At 45.7% G+C, this 17,609-nt stretch overlaps 1 non-coding gene across 1 annotated transcript; it reads right to left on the bottom strand.

Annotated features, from left to right (window-relative positions):
• Positions 1 to 3,038: 3,038 nt before the first annotated feature.
• Positions 3,039 to 3,145, bottom strand: LOC129559633 (U6 spliceosomal RNA). The gene has a single exon (XR_008686585.1). It is a non-coding gene; the product is annotated as a U6 spliceosomal RNA (small nuclear RNA).
• Positions 3,146 to 17,609: the final 14,464 nt, after the last annotated feature.

Here is a 17,609-nt window from a genome sequence, read left to right on the forward strand (position 1 = left end):
CCCAGGTGGCTCAGTGGTAAAGAATTCGCCTGCCAAGCAGAAGATCTGGGTTCAATCCCTGGGTCAGGAAGATCGCCTGGAGAAAGAAATGGCAGCCCACTCCAGTATGCTTGCCTGGGAAATCTCATGGACAGAGGAGCCTGGTGGGCTACATTCCATGGGGTCACAAAGAATTGGGCATGACTTAGCGAATAAACAACAGTGAATAAGAATCTGCTTGCCAGTGCAGGGGTCACCAGTTAAATCCCTGATCCAGTAATATCCCACAAGCCTAGGAGCAACTAAGCCTGTGTGCCACAACTACTGAGCCCTTGCGCCTAGAGCCCGTGCTCTGCAACAGGGGAAGCCACTGCAATGCGAAGCCCACGCGCTGCAACGGAAGAGTAGCCCTGGATCGCCACAAATAGGGAAAGTCCACACACAACAACGAAAACCCAGTGCAACCAAAAATAAATATATATATATTTTCAAGTGTAATGATGTGAGTGAGATAGGAGGACCAACAGAGTGGATTCATTTTCTGGAGCTGCTGTAACAAATCACCACGTTTAGTGGCTTCAACACAAACAGATTACCTTACACTTGCACAGGTCAGAAATCTGACATGGGTCTCTTTATGCTGAAATCTAGGCACTAGTAAGGCTGTGATCCTTCTGGGTGTTCTGGGTAGGATCCATTTCCTCTGTTTCCAACTTCTCGGGGCTGCCACCATTCCTTAGCTCACAACCACCTCCTTCCATCTTCAAAGATGGCAAAGATGGGGACTTCCCTGGCTGTCCAGTGGCTAAGGCTCTGAACTGCCAATGCAAAGGGGTTCAGGTTCGATTCCTGGTCAGGGAACTAGATCCCACATGCCACAAGTAAAGATCTCTTATGCTGCAACTAAGACCCAGTACAACCAAGTAAACGAATTCCTACCCTCCCCCCAAAAAATGACAAAGATGACATCAATCGTGTCACTCTGATCTCTTTTTCTGCTTTCCTCTTCCACTTTTAAGACCTTTTTTTTTAAAAAAAAAAAAACTGTATGCTTTTTTTTTTTTAAATTCACTTATTTATTTTTGGTTGTGCTGGGTCTTCATTGCTGTGAGGATTTTTTCTAATTGTGGCAAGTGGGGGCTATTCTCTAGTTGGGGTGCCTGGGCATGTCTTTTTGTGGAGCACAGGTTCTAGGCACATAGGTTTCAGTAGCTGCAGCACGTGGGCTTGGTAGTGGTGGCTCCCGGGCTCTGGAGTACAAGCTCAGTATTTGTCGTGCATGGGCTTAGTTGCTCCACGGTTTGTGGGAATTACCCTGGATCAGGGATTGTACCCATCTCTCCTGCATTGGCAGGCAGGTTATTTGCCACTGAACCACCAGGGCAGTCCCTAAGGACCTTTATGATTACCTTGAATCCACTTTCAGGATTTGAAATAGCTCAACTAGAATTCCATCACCGCCACTAGCTTTGTTCGTAGTGATGCTTTCTAAGGCTCACTTGACTTCACATTCCAAGATGTCTGGCTCTAGGTGAGTGATCACGCCATTGTGATTATCTTGGTCGTGAAGATCTTTTTTGTACAGTTCTTCTGTGTATTCTTGCCACCTCTTCTTGCACTCAATATGCCAGCAAATTTGGAAAACTGAGCAGTGGCCACAGGACTGGAAAAGGTCAGTCTTCATTCCAATCCCAAAGAAAGGCAATGCCAAAGAATGCTCAAACTACCGCACAATTGCCCTAATCTCACATGCTAGTAAAGTCATGCTTAAAATTCTTCAAGCCAGGCTTCAGCAATATGTGAACCGTGAACTTCCAGATGTTCAAGCAGGTATTAGAAAAGGCAGAGGAACCAGAGATCAAATTGCCAACATCCGTTGGATCATGGAGAAAGCAAGAGAGTTCCAGAAAAACATCTATTTCTGCCTCATTGACTATGCCAAAGCCTTTGACTGTGTGGATCACAATAAACTGTGGACAATTCTGAAAGAGATGGAAATACCAGACCACCTGACCTGCCTCTTGAGAAACCTGTATGCAGGTCAGGAAGCAACAGTTAGAACTGGACATGGAACAACAGACTGGTTCCAAATAGGAAAAGGAGTACATCAAGGTTGTATATTGTCACCCTGCTTATTTAACTTATATGCAGAGTACATCATGAGGAACGCTGGGCTCGAAGAAGCACAAGTTGGAATCAAGATTGCCGGGAGAAATGTTAATAACCTCAGATATGCAGATAACACCACCCTTATGGCAGAAAGTGAAGAGGAACTCAAAGGCCTCTTGATGAAAGTGAGAGAGGAGAGTGAAAAGGTTGGCTTGAAGCTCAACATTCAGAAAACGAAGATCATGGCATCTGGTCCCATCACTTCATGGGAAATAGAGGGGGAAACAGTGGAAACAGTGTCAGACTTTATTTTTTTGGGCTCCAAAATCACTGCGGATGCTGATTGCAGCCATGAAATTAAAAGACGCTTACTCCCTGGAAGGAAAGTTATGACCAACCTAGATAGCATATTAAAAAGCAGAGACATTACTTTGCCAACAAAGGTCCGTCTAGTCAAGGCTATGGTTTTTCCAGTGGTCATGTATGGATGTGAGAGTTGGACTGTGAAGAAAGCTGATCGCCAAAGAATTGATGCTTTTGAACTGTGGTGCTGGAGAAGACTCTTGAGAGTCCCTTGGACTGCAAGGAGACCCAACCAGTCCATTCTAAAGGAGATCAATCCTGGGTGTTCATTGCAAGGACTGATGCTAAAGCTGAAACTCCAATACTTTGGCCACCTCATGAGAAGAGTTGACTCACTGAGAAAAACTCTGATGCTGGGAAAGATTGGGGGTGGGAGGAGAAGGGGACGATAGAGAGTGAGATGGCTGGATGGCATCACCAACTCGATGGACATGAGTTTGAGTGAACTCCGGGAGTTGGTGATGGACAGGGAGGCCTGGCATGCTGTGATTCATGGGGTCTCAAAGAGTCGGACACAACTGAGCGACTGAACTGAACTGAACTGAATCCACTAGGATCATCTCCTTAGATTTTTTCTTTTATTTTTTTTAAACATGGAATGATTCAGGCATTTGCATATCATCTTTGTGCAGGGGCCAGGCTAATCTTTTCTCTATCCTTCCAATTTTAGTATACATGCTGCTGAAGCGAGCTTGCTAATCTTTTTTTTGGCCATTCCTCATGGCATGTGAGATCTTAGTTTCCTAATCAGGGATGGAACCTGCAGCCCCTGCAGTGGGAGCAAAGAGTCTCAACCACTGGACCACCAGGGAAATCCTCATTTTAACTACTTTGAGGGGGTACAGTTCAGTGATGTTAAGTATGAGAAATTCTGTACCCATTAATAATTTAACTCCCTGCTCCTGAAATATTTGTAATTTCGTGACTGGCTTATTTCGCTCAGTATAGAGTTTTCAGTATTCATCCATGGAAGAGTGTGTGTCAGAAGGTCTCTCCTTTTCTCTTTTTTTAAAAGTCTTTATAATATTCCATTGTAGAATACATCACAGTATGTCCATCCATTCATCCACTGATGGACACTTGGGTCGCTTCCCCCTCTTGGCTACTGTCAGTAATGCTGCTATGAACTCTGTACTTCCAGGGACTGAGACTCCAAGTTCCCAATACAGGGGGCCTGGGTTCAATCCCTGGCCAGGGATCTAGGTCCCCCATGCCACAACTGAGACCCCGACACAGTCAAACAAATATTTATTTTTAAAACATGGATGTACAAATATCTGTCTGAGTTCCTGCTTTCTTTGTATATACACCCAGAAGTGCAACTGCTGGATCACATGTTAATCATTTTTGAGGAACCACTAACCATAAGAAAGTTTTGAATTCAGTAATGAGTTGGATGTCAGGAGTCTGGAAGCAGAGTGGGGACTTGTCCTCAAAACCATTTTGTGCCTTTTTGATTTAGAACCTTGTGAATGAATTACTTATTTAAAAATAAGTAATTATCTAAAATAATTAAATGTTTATTATTATTTTATTATTTATTAATTATTATTCATTATTTTTCTAAAATAATTCAATATTTTTTAAAAACATTGAAAGAAAAAGGAAAGCAGGATAAGCTTGTTTCCTGGAGCCATTGAAAATGTAAAATTGGAACTCACACAACTATCCATGGCATATTAAAGTGTATAATGGGGTTTCCCTAGTGGCTCAGTAGTAAAGATTCCCCCTGCCAATGCAGGAGATGAGGGTTGGATCCCTGGGTCAGGAACATCCCCTGGAGGAGGAAATGGCAACCACTCCAGTATTCTGACCTGGAGAATTCCATGGACAGAGGAGCCTAGTGGGCTACAGTTGATGGGGTTGCAAAAGAGCTGGACATGACTGAGCGCGTGCACACATACACACAATGTGTACCCGCTGCACGATAGAGCAGTGAAACCAAAGAGAGTGATTCACACCCAGATGGATGAAACTCATGAACAGGAACACCAATGAACAAGGAAGTTAGGGGGCCCAACAGGTAGATAAGAATTGCGTCAAGTCCAAGGACAGCGTCTCCTCCAGACCTTGGCCTCAGCTCTTCCCCTGCCTGGTACACCCTGCCCTGACATCCATTTGGCTCCACTTCAGCTCCCACAGATCAGAGAGATGGGTCTAGAACTCCCAGATCTCCGATGACATCGTCTCCTTCCTTGCTTTGCTTTCTCTATTCCATGTCACCATCTGCTATGCTACATATTTTTACTTGTTTATCCTCATTCTTGGCTGTTGTCCCACCTAAAAGTGCAGGGAATTTTACCTACTCTCTATTCTGTTCCAGGACCTGGAACTGGGCCGAGCATACAGTAGGTGCTCAAGAGGTATGTACTGATGAAATGAAAAGCAACCCTTCCTCATTGATTTAGAGGGTGGAAGGGGAAACATCCACTTCCATCCAGCGATGAAAATGGACAGTAGAACTCTGAGATCCCCCATGGTCTTTATGCTGTTTTGTTTTTTGACCTGAGGGGATTGAATACAATTTTTTTTAAGTTTTAGAAAATTGAGATATAATTGATACAGAACATTATGTTAGTTTAGGAACAACATAAGGATTTGATGTCTGTGTACCTGGTCACCACTATAAATCCAGTTCATATCCATCACCATACAGAGATACACATTTTTTTTCTTGTGATGAGAACTTTTAAGATCTTCCATCTTCTTCTTGCTACTGTTCGGTAGCTCAGTTCTGTCTGATTCTTTTCGACCCCATGGGTTGCAGTACTCCAGGCTTCCCTGCCTTTCACCATCTCCCGGAGTATGTTCAAACTCATGTCCATTGAGTCAGTGACGCCATCCAACAATCTCATCCTCTGTCGTCCCCTTCTCCTCCTGCCCTCAATCTTTCCCAGCATCAGGGCCTTTTCTAGTGAGTCAGCTCTTCGCATCAGGTGACCAAAATATTGGAGTTTCAGCTTCAGCATCAGTCCTTCCAATGAATATTCAGGGTAGCAACTTTCAAATATACAATACAGTATTGTTAATCATCATGCTGTACTGTACATCCTCAGGACTTATTTATTTTATAACTGGAAGCTTGTAACTTTTGACCACCTTTGTCCATTTCACCAACACAATTTCTTGCTGATTAAAAAAATAAAAAATTTATTTCTTTATTTGGCTATGTCTGGTCTTGGTTGTGGCACGTGGGATTTGTAGTTGAAGCATGGGGGACCTAGTTCCCTGACCCGCATTGAACTCAGGCCCCCTGCATTAGGAGCGTGGAGTCTTAGCCACTAGACCACTAGGGAAGACCCAGGAATTTCCTTTCCTTTTCTTTTTTTAAACTTTAAAAACATTTCACTTCTTTATTTTTATTTATTTTTGGTTGTGCTGGGTCTTCATTGCTGTTCGGCTTTTCTCTAGTTGTGGTGCACGGACTTCTCATTGCAGTGGCTTCTCTTACTGAAAAGAACGGGCTTTAGGCATGAGGGCTTCAATAATTGCAGCACATGGGCCAGTAGTTGAAGTTTCCAGGCACTATAGCACAGGCTCAATAGTTGTGGCACACGGGCTTTGTTGCTCAGCAGCATGTGGGATCTTCCTGGACAGGAGCTCGAACCTGAGTCTCTTGCATTGGCAGGTAGATTCTTTAACACTGAGCCCCGTTGGAAGCCCTTTCCTTTCCTTTTGATTATTCTCCATCTATGGTTGGTTGAATCCATGATTCAAAGCCAGTAGATACAAAGGGTCACATGTATTCCATTGTAGGGCTGTATTACATTTTATTTGTTCATTCATCTGTTGATGGACGCTGGGTTTGTTTCTATCTGGTGCCTAGATGATGTTTTTATTTATCTCCACATATGCATATGACACCACCTTTATGGCAGAAAGTGAAGAAGAACTAAAGAGCCTCTTGATGAAAGTGAAAGAGGAGAGTGAAACAGTTGACTTAAAGCTCAACATTCAGAAAACTAAGATCATGGCATCTGGTCCCATCACTTCATGCAAATAGATGGGGAAACAGTGTCAGACTTTATTTTTTGGGCTCCAAAATCACTGCAGATGGTGATTGCAGCCATGAAAATAAAAGACGCTTACTTCTTGGAAGAAAAGTTATGACCAACCTAGACAGCATATTAAAAAGCAGAGACATTACTTTGCCAACAAAGGTCCGTCTAGTCAAGGCTATGGTTTTTCCCGTGGTCATGTATGGATGTGAGAGTTGGACTGTGAAGGAAGCTGATCGCCGAAGAATTGATGCTTTTGAACTGTGGTGCTGGAGAAGACTCTTGAGAGTCCCTTGGACTGCAAGGAGATCCAACCAGTCCATTCTAAAGGAGATCAATCCTGGGTGTTCATTGGAAGGACTGATGCTAAAGCTGAAACTCCAGTACTTTGGGCACCTGATGCAGAGAGCTGACTCATTTGAAAAGACCCTGATGCTGGGAAAGATTGAGGGCTGGAGGAGAAGGGGACGACAGATGAGATGGCTGGATGGCATCACCAACACAATGGACATGGGTTTGGGTGGAATCCGGGAGTTGGTGATAGACAGGGAGGCCTGGTGTGCTGCAGTTCATGGGATCACAAAGAGTCGGACACGATTGAGTGACTGAACTGAACTGAACTTTTGGATGCCTGAAATATTTCATACTAAAATACTTCTGGGGAATTCCCTGGTGGGCCAGTGGTTAGGAAGTGCTTTCACTGCCATGGGCCAGGTGTGACCCTGATCAATGGGAATACACTCCAGTATTCTTGCCTGGGAATTTCCATGGACAGAGGAGCCTGGTGTGCTATAGTCCATGGGGTCGAAAAAACAGTCAGACACGACTCAGCGACTAAGTGACAACAATGACGCACAACTAAGATCCCACAAGCTGCATGGCACGGGGGTAAAAATCCACCAAATAGATCTACACATAATGCAAAAGAAAGATCTCTAAGAAATATTGTGCAATAAAGAAGATAATAGCACTTGTTCTGCACCTGGCTCTGTTTTAAATTCTTTGCTTGTTTGGGTGCATGCTCAGTCCTATCTGACTCTTTGTGACCCCATGGACTATAATAGCCCACCAGGCTCCTCTGCCCCTGGGATTTTCCCAGGCAAGAAAACTGGAGAGGGTTGCCATTTCCCCCTCCAGGGGATCTTCCCGACCCGCAACTCCCACATCACCTGCATTGGCAGGTGGATTCTTTATCACTGAATCACCAGGGAAGCCCCATTTCCTCTGGAAATCAGCACAAAATGAACTTGCCTGTGGCTCCTCATGAGAAAGTTTAAGAGGCCATGTATTCACACACACAGAGAGAAGGGTGTGGCATTTCTTTGCTAATGCTAAGTCACTTCAGTTGTGTCCGACTCTGTGCGACCCCATAGACAGCAGCCCACCAGGCTCCCCCGTCCCTGGGATTCTCCAGGCAAGAACACTGGAGTGGGTTGCCATTTCCTTCTCCAATGTGTGAAAGTGAAAAGTGAAAGTGAAGTCGCTCAGTCGTGTCCACCTTTTAGTGACCCCATGGACTGCAGCCTACCAGGCTCCTCCGTCCATGGGATTTTCCAGGCAGGAGTACTGGAGTGGGTTGCCATTGCCTTCTCCGGTGGCGTTTCCTTAGAGGGATTCTAAACCCATCTCAAGGCTATTTGGGGGAGGGGGCTGACTGTTCCCTGAACCCTCCCATTCAAAAAGACACAAAGGGATTTTTGTTTTTAATTTATCTGTCCTTGACTTTTCCCAGGCTTGATGGGAGTTCTAGGAAGGTCCCAGAAGATCTCTGAGTCTAGGGAATCCCCCTATTCTAGCTTCCTCCTAAAAAAACCCACTGGGGCAGGGTGACTAGTTGTCTCAAGTTTAGCCTGGAAAGTCCCTGGTCTGGGAACTCCCCCTCACTTCTAGGCAAACCCCCATAGTTGGTGGGGTAACCCAGAGCTTCTGTACTGGGGCTGGACCCCCACTGTGATGTAGGAGTTCAGCAAAAAGTCACAGGAGTGAGGGGCTGTCTGTGAGCTTTGCCAGTGGCGTCCGTGGCCTCTTTTCTCTCCAGTTGTCAAGTGGTGTGCTGGTCCCACTTTAAAAGAACCTGAGGGACTTCCCTGGCAGTCCAGTGGCTAAGATCCCAAACTCCCAATGCAGGGGGCCTATGTCTGGCCCCTGGTCACAGGGCTTCCCTAGTGGCTCAGACTGTAAAGAGTCTGCCTGCCTGGGTTGGGAAGATCCCCAGAGAAGGTAATGGCAACCCACTCCAGTATTCGTGCCTGGGAAGTCCCATGGACAGCATAGCCTGGCAGGCTACAGTCCACAGGGTCGCAAAGAGTGGGACACAGTTGAGCGACTAACACTTTCGGGAACTAGGAACCACATGAGGCGGCTAAGACTGGGCACAGCCAAATAAATAAATTAAATAAATAAACATTTTAAAAAATCTGAGAGAGCTCAAAGAATTCTAAGCACCCAGGCCTGGGCCCAACTGGCATCCAGGCTGGGAAAATGCAAACTATTATTAGAGTTTATTGTTATGACTGGGTTTATTACTATTATTGTTATTGGGCTTCCCTGGTGGTTCAGATAGTAAAGAGTCTGCTTGCAATGCAGGAGACCCAGGTGCGACCCTTGGGTCAGGAAGATCCTCTGGAAAAGGAAATGGCAACCCACTCCAGCATTCTTGCCTGGGAAATCGCGTGGACAGTGGAGCCTGGCGGGCTGCAGGCCATGGGGTTGCAAAGGGTCAGACACTGACTGCAGAGCTAACACTTTCACTTTCACTTTCTTTATGTTATTAATCGCCCCACCTGACAGTTCCTGTTCCTCTGGCCTCTGGGCCCAGCAGAGGCCACCCCAACTCATCTCATCTCAGAGGGGCTGGCTGTTGAAGAATCTGGGGCACTCCATTTCCTGCTATTGCGCGGTGCTATTAGCAAAGAAGAAGCCGAGGCTGGAAGGCCATGGCCAGCTCCTGCCGAGCGGGACACGACAGTTGCCCGGGGCCTAGATGTCTCTGGAGATCATTCACTCCACCAGCTTTTTGGTACCTAAGGGTGCCAGGCATCATTACAGGACACCGTGGGGAATCACACAGACCCCACTCTTTTGTGGAGCTGACATTCTAGAATGGAAGTCAGGCCTTAAAAATCAGTGCTCAAAGAATGTTCCAGTGAAGTAGACTATCATAAAGGCTGCTAAGCAAAACGCAGCCGGTGAAGGGAACAGGAAAACAGACTTGAAGATTCAGAATGAGTAGCTTCTGGGAGGGTTGAGGGTTCATTTCTGGGCCTGGGTATTTGGTTTGTTTTATTGTTGTTCTCATCTAAACACTGGGTCTAGAGTGTGTGTCAGTCACTCAGTCGTGTCTGACTCTGCGACCCCATGGACTGTAGCCCCTAAGCTCCTCTCTCCGTGGGATTTCTCAGGCAAGAATACTGGAGTGGGTTGCCATTTCCTTCTCCAGGGCCTATAATGAAGCTCGTGAAAATTTTCTTTCTTCTTCTTTTGTAAAATATTTATTTTCTTGGCTGTGTCAGGTCTTATTTGCTGCATGCAGGATCTTTGTCACAGCATGTGAAATCTTTAATTGTGGCCTGTGCATTTGGGAGCATAGAGTCTTAACCCCTGGACCACCATGGAGGTCCCAAAGTTTTCTTTTTTAAAAAAAAAATTTTTATTTTAGGATTCCCCTGGTTGTCCAAGGGTTGAGAACCCAGCTACCAATGCAGGGGACACGGGTTCAGTCCCTGGTGGGGAAGATTCCACGTGCAGAGCAACTAAATCCATGAGCACAATTACTGAGCCTGTGCTGTTTTCAGTATAGCAGTGTGTAGACGTTATTTCCAAACACCCAGTCTATCCCTCCCCTCAACACTTCCCCTTAGAACCATAAATTCTTTCTCTTAAGTCAGTGAGTCTGTTTCTGTTTTGTAAATATGTTCGTTTGTATCTTTCTTCTTCTTCTTTTTAAGATTCCAACTATATTCCACATATATTCCAAGGGATACAAGGGCTTTCCCGGTGGCTCAGATGGCAAAGAATATGCCCGCAATGAGGGAGACCTAGATTCGATCCCTGGGTTGGAAAGATCCCCTGGAGGAGGGCATGGCAACCCACTTCAGTATTCTTGCCTGGAGAATCCCCATGGGCAGAGGAACCTAGCGGGCTACAGCCCATGGGGGTCACAAAGAGTTGTACATGACTGAATGACTAAGCACAGCACACATATAAGGGATATCATGTATCTTTTTCTATCTGACTTATTTCATTAAGTATGATAATCTCCAGATTTATCTGTGTCACCTCATTAGCATAAACACAGGTACGGTCGCACAGGTTTATTATGAAACACAAAAGATATTCTTCTCACCTGTATCAGTCAGGGTATTCGAAAAGTTTTAGGAGCTCTGAGCCAGGGACCAGGGACTAAAGCCAAATTCTACAGTGAAACACGAGGCTATCACCTCTTTCACTCAGGAAGTTTCAAGAGTTGTCGAAGTTCTGTGCAAGGAATTAGGGATGAAGATCAATATATACTTCTTCTTATATCACCGTATCACACATGGAAGGGCCAACTCCCTCAGACAAGGGTATTGATGGGTCAAAGTTCTCAGGCTCATCTTTTATTTTTTCTTTTCTATTATTTTAATTTTTTGGCTGCCTTGTGCAGCAAGCAGGATCTCACTTCCCCAACCAGATTGAACCTTTGCCATCTGCACTGGGAGCTTGAAGTTTTAACCACTGGACCGCCAGGGAAGTTCCCTTCTCAGGCCCATCTGTGTCTGCCCAATATTCTCATTCCAAACCTCTGGGACCCCCTCCCGCCAGTCAGTACTCTCACCTTAGCATAAGAGGTCTTTAGCATTTAAAGTGAAAGTGTTAGTCGCTAGGTCACGTCTGACTCTTTTCGACCCCATGAACTGTAGCCCGCCAGGCTCCTCTGTCCACAGGATTTTCCGGGCCAGAATACCGGAGTGGGTAGCCATCCCCTTCTCCTAGGGGATCTTCCCGACCCAGGGATCAAACCCTGGTTTCCTGCATGACAGTCAGATTCTTCACCATCTGAGCTGCCAGGTTAGAATTTAAATGGTGTTACAATTCTGTAACCCATACAATCAGGCTCTGAGCCTGATCACTCATATCTATAAAGGATAAGAGATTGTGCTCAGATGCTCACAAACGCTGTTGGCCATGCAGGGAAGACAGACAGAGGTGGGGTGGGCGGGGCAAGGGGAGGAGCCTCAGACCAGGATAGAAGCGACTTCATTGGTCCGGGTGAGTGACGGTGGGACTGGAACAGGTCGGGTGAGATTTTGCAGATGAACCAAAGATGGGTGTGAGAGAAATGTGAGATTTCTTTTCTGCATTTTGTTTTTTGTTGTTGGTTTTTTGGTTTTGTTTTTGCTGCACCACAGGTCATGTAGGATCCTAGTTCTCCACAGGGATTGAACCCGCAACCCCAACAGTGGAAGCACAGAGTTCTAATCACTGGACCCCCAGGGAAGTCCTTCCTGAGATTTTCTGAAAATTTTTTCCTTGAACTAACCAATATTTCTATACTTCTCTTGAGTTCTTCCATAGGTGGGCTGAGCAAACACAAGAAAATATAATACATTCTTTTTATTCTATATATTCTTTTTCTTTCTTTCTGGCCATGCCACTCAGCATGTGAGATCTTAGTTCCCTGACTAGTGACCAAACCAGGACCTGTGGAGGCAGGGAGCCTTAACCACTGGGTCTCCAGGAAAGTCCTATTCTATATGTTCTATATATTTCATTCTCTGATATGAAATATACAGACACTCTGGAGATGTCACCATATCAGTACAGAATTCTGCTTTTTTTTTTCCCAGCTGCAAATGATTCCCTTGTCAGGGTGAATCACTGTTGATTCCCCAGTCCCCAAGTTCCCAGCACTCACTATCCTTCAGGCTCTAGGCTAAGTTTCTGTCTACAGCTTCACATTGAATCTCCATAGCTGCCCTGTGAAGAAGGGTCTGTTTTCCCCCCTGTTTTCTCAGACTGAGAAGAGTAGTCACGTGCTCTTGGCCACAGCTGTTATGGCTCCAACTTCACAATTAAACCTGGCTCTGCCCTTTGGCGGAGAAGGCAATGGCACCCCACTGCAGCACTCTTGCCTGGAAAACCCCATGGATGGAGGAGCCTGGTAGGCTGCAATCCATGGGGTCACGGAGAGTTGGACACGACTGAGCGACTTCACTTTCACTTTTCACTTTCACGCATTGGAGAAGGAAATGGCAACCCACTCCAGTGTTCTTGCCTGGAGAATCCCAGGGACGGGGGAGTCTGGTGGGCTGCTGTCTATGGGATCGCACAGAGTCGGACACGACTGAAGCGACTAAGCAGCAGCAGCAGCTTCCCTTTGGTGCTTTGGGACCTGGAAAAGTTCCTCAGTCTTTGTTAAAGAAAAAATTATACTGACACTTGTTAAAAGTCGTTAACTAAACGAAACTTTTAGGTGGCGTTTCGCGGGGGTGGGGTCGGTTCTGAAGACCTCCAGTCCTCCTTTATGTCTTGGTGCAGAAAAGAATTCAGGGAGAGTCAGAGTGATGGATATCAAGTGATTTATTAGAATAGGATGCTTGTAAGGCTTACCAGTGGGCAGGTGAGAGGGTGCTGAGCGCCTCAACTTAGTGGGCTACAGTTTCATAATCAAAGGTAAAGTGGGGAGAGGGGAAAGACTGCTTTCTTCGTCATTCTTTTTTAAAATCATATATTTGTTATTATTATTTTTTAATGTATGTATTCATTTGGTTGCGCCTGGTCTTAGGTGCCACACACAGGCCCTTTTAGTTACAGCACCCGGGATCTACTTCCCCAACCAGGGATCGAACCTGGGCCCGATGCATTGGGAGTGCAGAGTCTTACCCACTGGACACCAGCAAAGTCCCACTTCCTCATTCTTGAGTAGGTGTCGTGCTTTGATCATCAGCTCCTCCTCCAGATTGGTCAAGGATGTTTTCTTGTCCCCACATGGTTAAGCTGAAAGTCATAACATAATGGAAAAATTATTTCAGGTTTCAGTACAATGAGGATATTTACTTCGAAATGTCACTTTCCCATAAATTATTGTTTTCATGTGTGCAGAAAGCATGTCCTAGAACTTGCTGAGCTCCCTGGGAAGGATGTGGGTCTCATACTGCCATTGTTTTATTGTTTTGGAGCTTGCCTCATGTTTGTACTGCATGCTTTGTGTTAAGCAAGCCTGCTTATTTTGTGGTTAAGCAAACCTATTTTCTTAAGTGACCATTAACTTACTGGGGTCTCCCGTATTTTTTCTACTTACAATCCCCTAGTGGGATTAACTATTTAATCACCTACTTTGTCTCCTTACTCTGCCCTTATCATAAATGGTACTGATGAACTTATTTTCAAAGCAGAAATAGAGACACAGATATAGAAAATAAACTTATGGATACCAAGGGGGTAAAGGGGGTAGGATGAATTAGGAAACTTGGATTAGTTATTGATAGATAATTAATAAGAACCTACCATAGAGCACAGACAACTCTACTCAATGCTCTGTGGTGACCTAAATGGGAAGGAAATCTAAACGGGGATATATGTATATGCGTAAGGAGACGGGGACGACAGAGAATGAGATGGACATGAGTTTGGGTGAACTCCGGGAGTTGGTGATGGACAGGGAGGCCTGGCGTGCTGTGATTCATGGGGTCGCAAAGAGTCGGACACGACTGAGCGACTGAACTGAACTGAACATTCACTTTGCTGTACAGCAGAAACTAACACAACACTGTCAAGCAACTCTACTCCAATTGAAAAAACAAACAAACTGTCAACTGGGGGCGGGGGAAGCACAACCTAAAAGTTGAGAGTTACATTTTATTTGGCAGACAAAACAGGACTGAAGTCTGGGACACAGCATCTCAGATAACTCTGAGAGATTGCTCTGAAGAGGTGAGGGGGGAGCCAGGATATATTCAAGCTTTTACAACAAGGTTATTGTTAATTAAAGAAAATCAGATATCTCAATTTAAAGAGTTTAGTGCTTTTCTTTGTATGGGAAGATGCAAGAGTCTGGGCTCTCTGAAATCATTCCTTGGACAGGCACCTCAGCTGACCTCATCCTGAGTCTCCTCACGGTGCATCTCTGCAAGGGTGGCTGCAGTGACTTCCTAGGTGGCACTCGTGGAAAAGAACCCACCTGCCTGTGCAGGAGACATAAGAGGTTCGGGTTTGATTCCTGGGTCAGGAAGATCCCCTGGAGGGCATGGTAACCCACTCCAGTGTTCTCGCCTGGGGAAACCCATGGACAGAGGAGCCAGGTGGGCTACAGTCTTTAGGGTCGCAAAGAGTTGGACATGATTGAAGTGACTTAGCATGCACCCGTGCATTGCAGTGATTGATGGGTGGATGGTGGGCATCCTGTTTCTATCCTGAGTTCCCTCAGGGCTCACCATCTGTGTGGCTGTAATGCTGATCTCTGGTAGCCTCAACCTGCAGCGGTTTGAAGCAGGGTTTCAGTTCCCCAGCCAGAGACTGAAGTCCGCCTGAGGCAGTAAGAATGCTGAATTCTCACCACTAAGACCATCAGGCCCTGGCCTGTCAAGTGTGTAGAAATTAATTTCCACATAGAGAAAGGAAGTAGTGAAACAAGTAGTGATTATTAGGAAGGAAAGAGTATGTGTGGATAGACACATAGGCAGGTTCAGAGACAGAGTCACACCCTTATGGTAGTTTGAATCACTTTTAGGGTGCATGTCTTCCAGGTTTCCTGTGGCCAATCATCTTGCTTTGCCTGGTTCTGAGTACATATTTGGTTTATCTCAGTGTCCCCCCATGTGTGCATGCATCTCTTAGCCAAGATGGATTCCAGTGAAGAGGCCTAGGGGCAGGCTGACATCACTTACTATGAGGTGATGCCCTCTCCATTTTGACCTCCAAGGAGCCTTTCTGTGAATGTATAGTTGGGGTCTCCTTGACTTGTTGTTCAGTCACCAGGTCGTGTCTGACTCTCTGTGACTCCATGAATTACAGCATGCCAGGCTTCCCTGTCCTTCACTATCTCTAAGAGTTTGCTCAAATTCATGTCTATTGAGTCGGTGATGCCATCCAACCATTTCATCCTCTGTCACCCCTTCTCCTCTTGCCCTCAATCTTTCCCAGCATGAGAGTCTTTTCCAATGAGTCTGCCTTCACTCTTTCCCAGCATCAGGGTCTTTTCCAATAAGTCACTTCGCATCAGGTGGCCGAAGTATTGGAGCTTCAGCTTGAGCATCAGCTCTTCCAGTGAATATTCAGGACTGATTTCCTTTAGGACTGACTGGTTTGATCTCCTTGCTATCCAAGGGACCCTCAAGAGTCTTCTCCAGCACCACAGTTCAAAAGCATCAGTTCTTCAGCACTCAGCCTTATTTATGGTTCAACTCTCACATCCATACATGATTACTGGAAAAACCATAGCTTTGACTATAAGCAACTTTGTCTGCAAAGTGGTGTCTCTGATTTTTAATTTGCTCTCTAGGTTTGTCATAGCTTTTCTTCCAAGGAATGTTTTTCAATTTCATGGCTGCAGGCACCATCCATGCCTTGGAGAATGAGAAGTATGTGATCTCTATCTTTTACCTGGGCAAAGCTTAGCTCATCTGTCTCCTGCTAATTTGGACTATCCGTCCACAGGGGAGAAACCAGCCGTCTACCCTGAGGCCCATCTAGCTCCTACTCAATGTGATGGCTGGATGACTGCAATATCCTTTGTTTACTGATATGGCAGGCAATATTTTTGACTCACAAAACAGTACAGGAGACTATTCAGGACAACTGCAATGGGGGACTGTAAAGGGGACAGCATTGGGCTCAACTCTGAATGCAGCAAAGACATCTGGGGATTGCCAGGCAAAGAGCAGAATGAGGGTGTGATGGGGGAGAGTGGGAGGGGAGCTTCCCCGGTGGTCCAGTGGAATCCACCTTGTAATGCAAGGGACACCGGTTTGATCCTCGGTCTGGGAAAATCCCAAATGGTGCAGAGGAACTAAGCCAGTATGCCACAACTGCTAAGTCAGTGCTTTACAGCCCAAGAGCCTCAACTACTGAAGCCCACGTGCTGTGACTACTGAAGTCCAAGCACCTAGAGCCAGTGCTCCCCCATAAGAGAAGCCACTGCTGTGAGAAGCCCGTGCACTGCAATGAGAGAAAGCCCAAGCATCAAGGGCAACCCTTAGCTGATTCCCAAAAATAAAATAAATAAATGAATAAATAAATCTTTAAAAGAAAAGGATAGGGGGATTCTTGCTAAACTGACCTCACAGGATTCTTGCTAAAGAGAGGACGAATATTTATACATCAATGGTGGAAACTGAGAAACCTGATTAGATATTAGGGGTCGGGGGATGACTGTGCAGGACAAAGACAGGACTGGGGCCAAGGCTGAGGGGTAGTCAAGAAGAAAGCTCAGGGCTTCCCTGGTGGCTTAGGGGTAAAGAATTCACCTACCAATGCAGGAGATTAAGGTTTGATCCCTGGTCTGGAAAGATCCCACTTGTCACAGAACAACCAAGTCCAAGCAGCACAACTATTGAGCCTGTGCTCTAGAGCCCGGGAGCCGCAACTCCTGAAGCCCAAGCACTCTAGAGCCCGTGCTCCACAACAAAAGAAGCCACAGCAATGAGAAGCCCGCACACCAGAACTAGAGAGTAGCCCCTGCCCTCTGCAACGAGGGAAAAGCCCATGCAGCAATGAAGACTCAGGAAAGCCAAAAATAAAAATAAATAAAATTATTTTAAAAAACAGAAGAAGGCTCAGAGGACTAAAGCAAAGAGTCTTTGTCACCTCTCTGTACCTCGGTTTCTTTCTCTGAGAAATGGGGATAAGAGATGCCAGAGGACAACTGCTAACATCAGATTGTTAGGGGAACCCACTGACTGAAACCTGCTGCCCTGGCCAGGCTTGATAGTAATTACTTGAGTGAGTTATCTTACAACAGGAGGAATGCACAACTAACAAACTACTACCAACCAGGAAGAAATCGGGAAAAGTTAAAAGGAGAGAGAAAATGCCAATACATACTCTGGGACCGCGTCCCAGAATCCTTGCTAGAATTAATTCAGGCTAATCCACGAATGCATGCAACGAGTTGACTCACTGGAAAAGACTCTGATGCTGGGAGGGATTGGGGGCAGGAGGAGAAGGGGACGACAGAGAATG

This window comes from Moschus berezovskii, chromosome 8 (assembly GCF_049115385.1).
Source record: "Moschus berezovskii isolate FMDL1 chromosome 8, NW_MosBer_1.0, whole genome shotgun sequence".
NCBI classification, from domain to species: Eukaryota; Metazoa; Chordata; class Mammalia; order Artiodactyla; family Moschidae; genus Moschus; species Moschus berezovskii.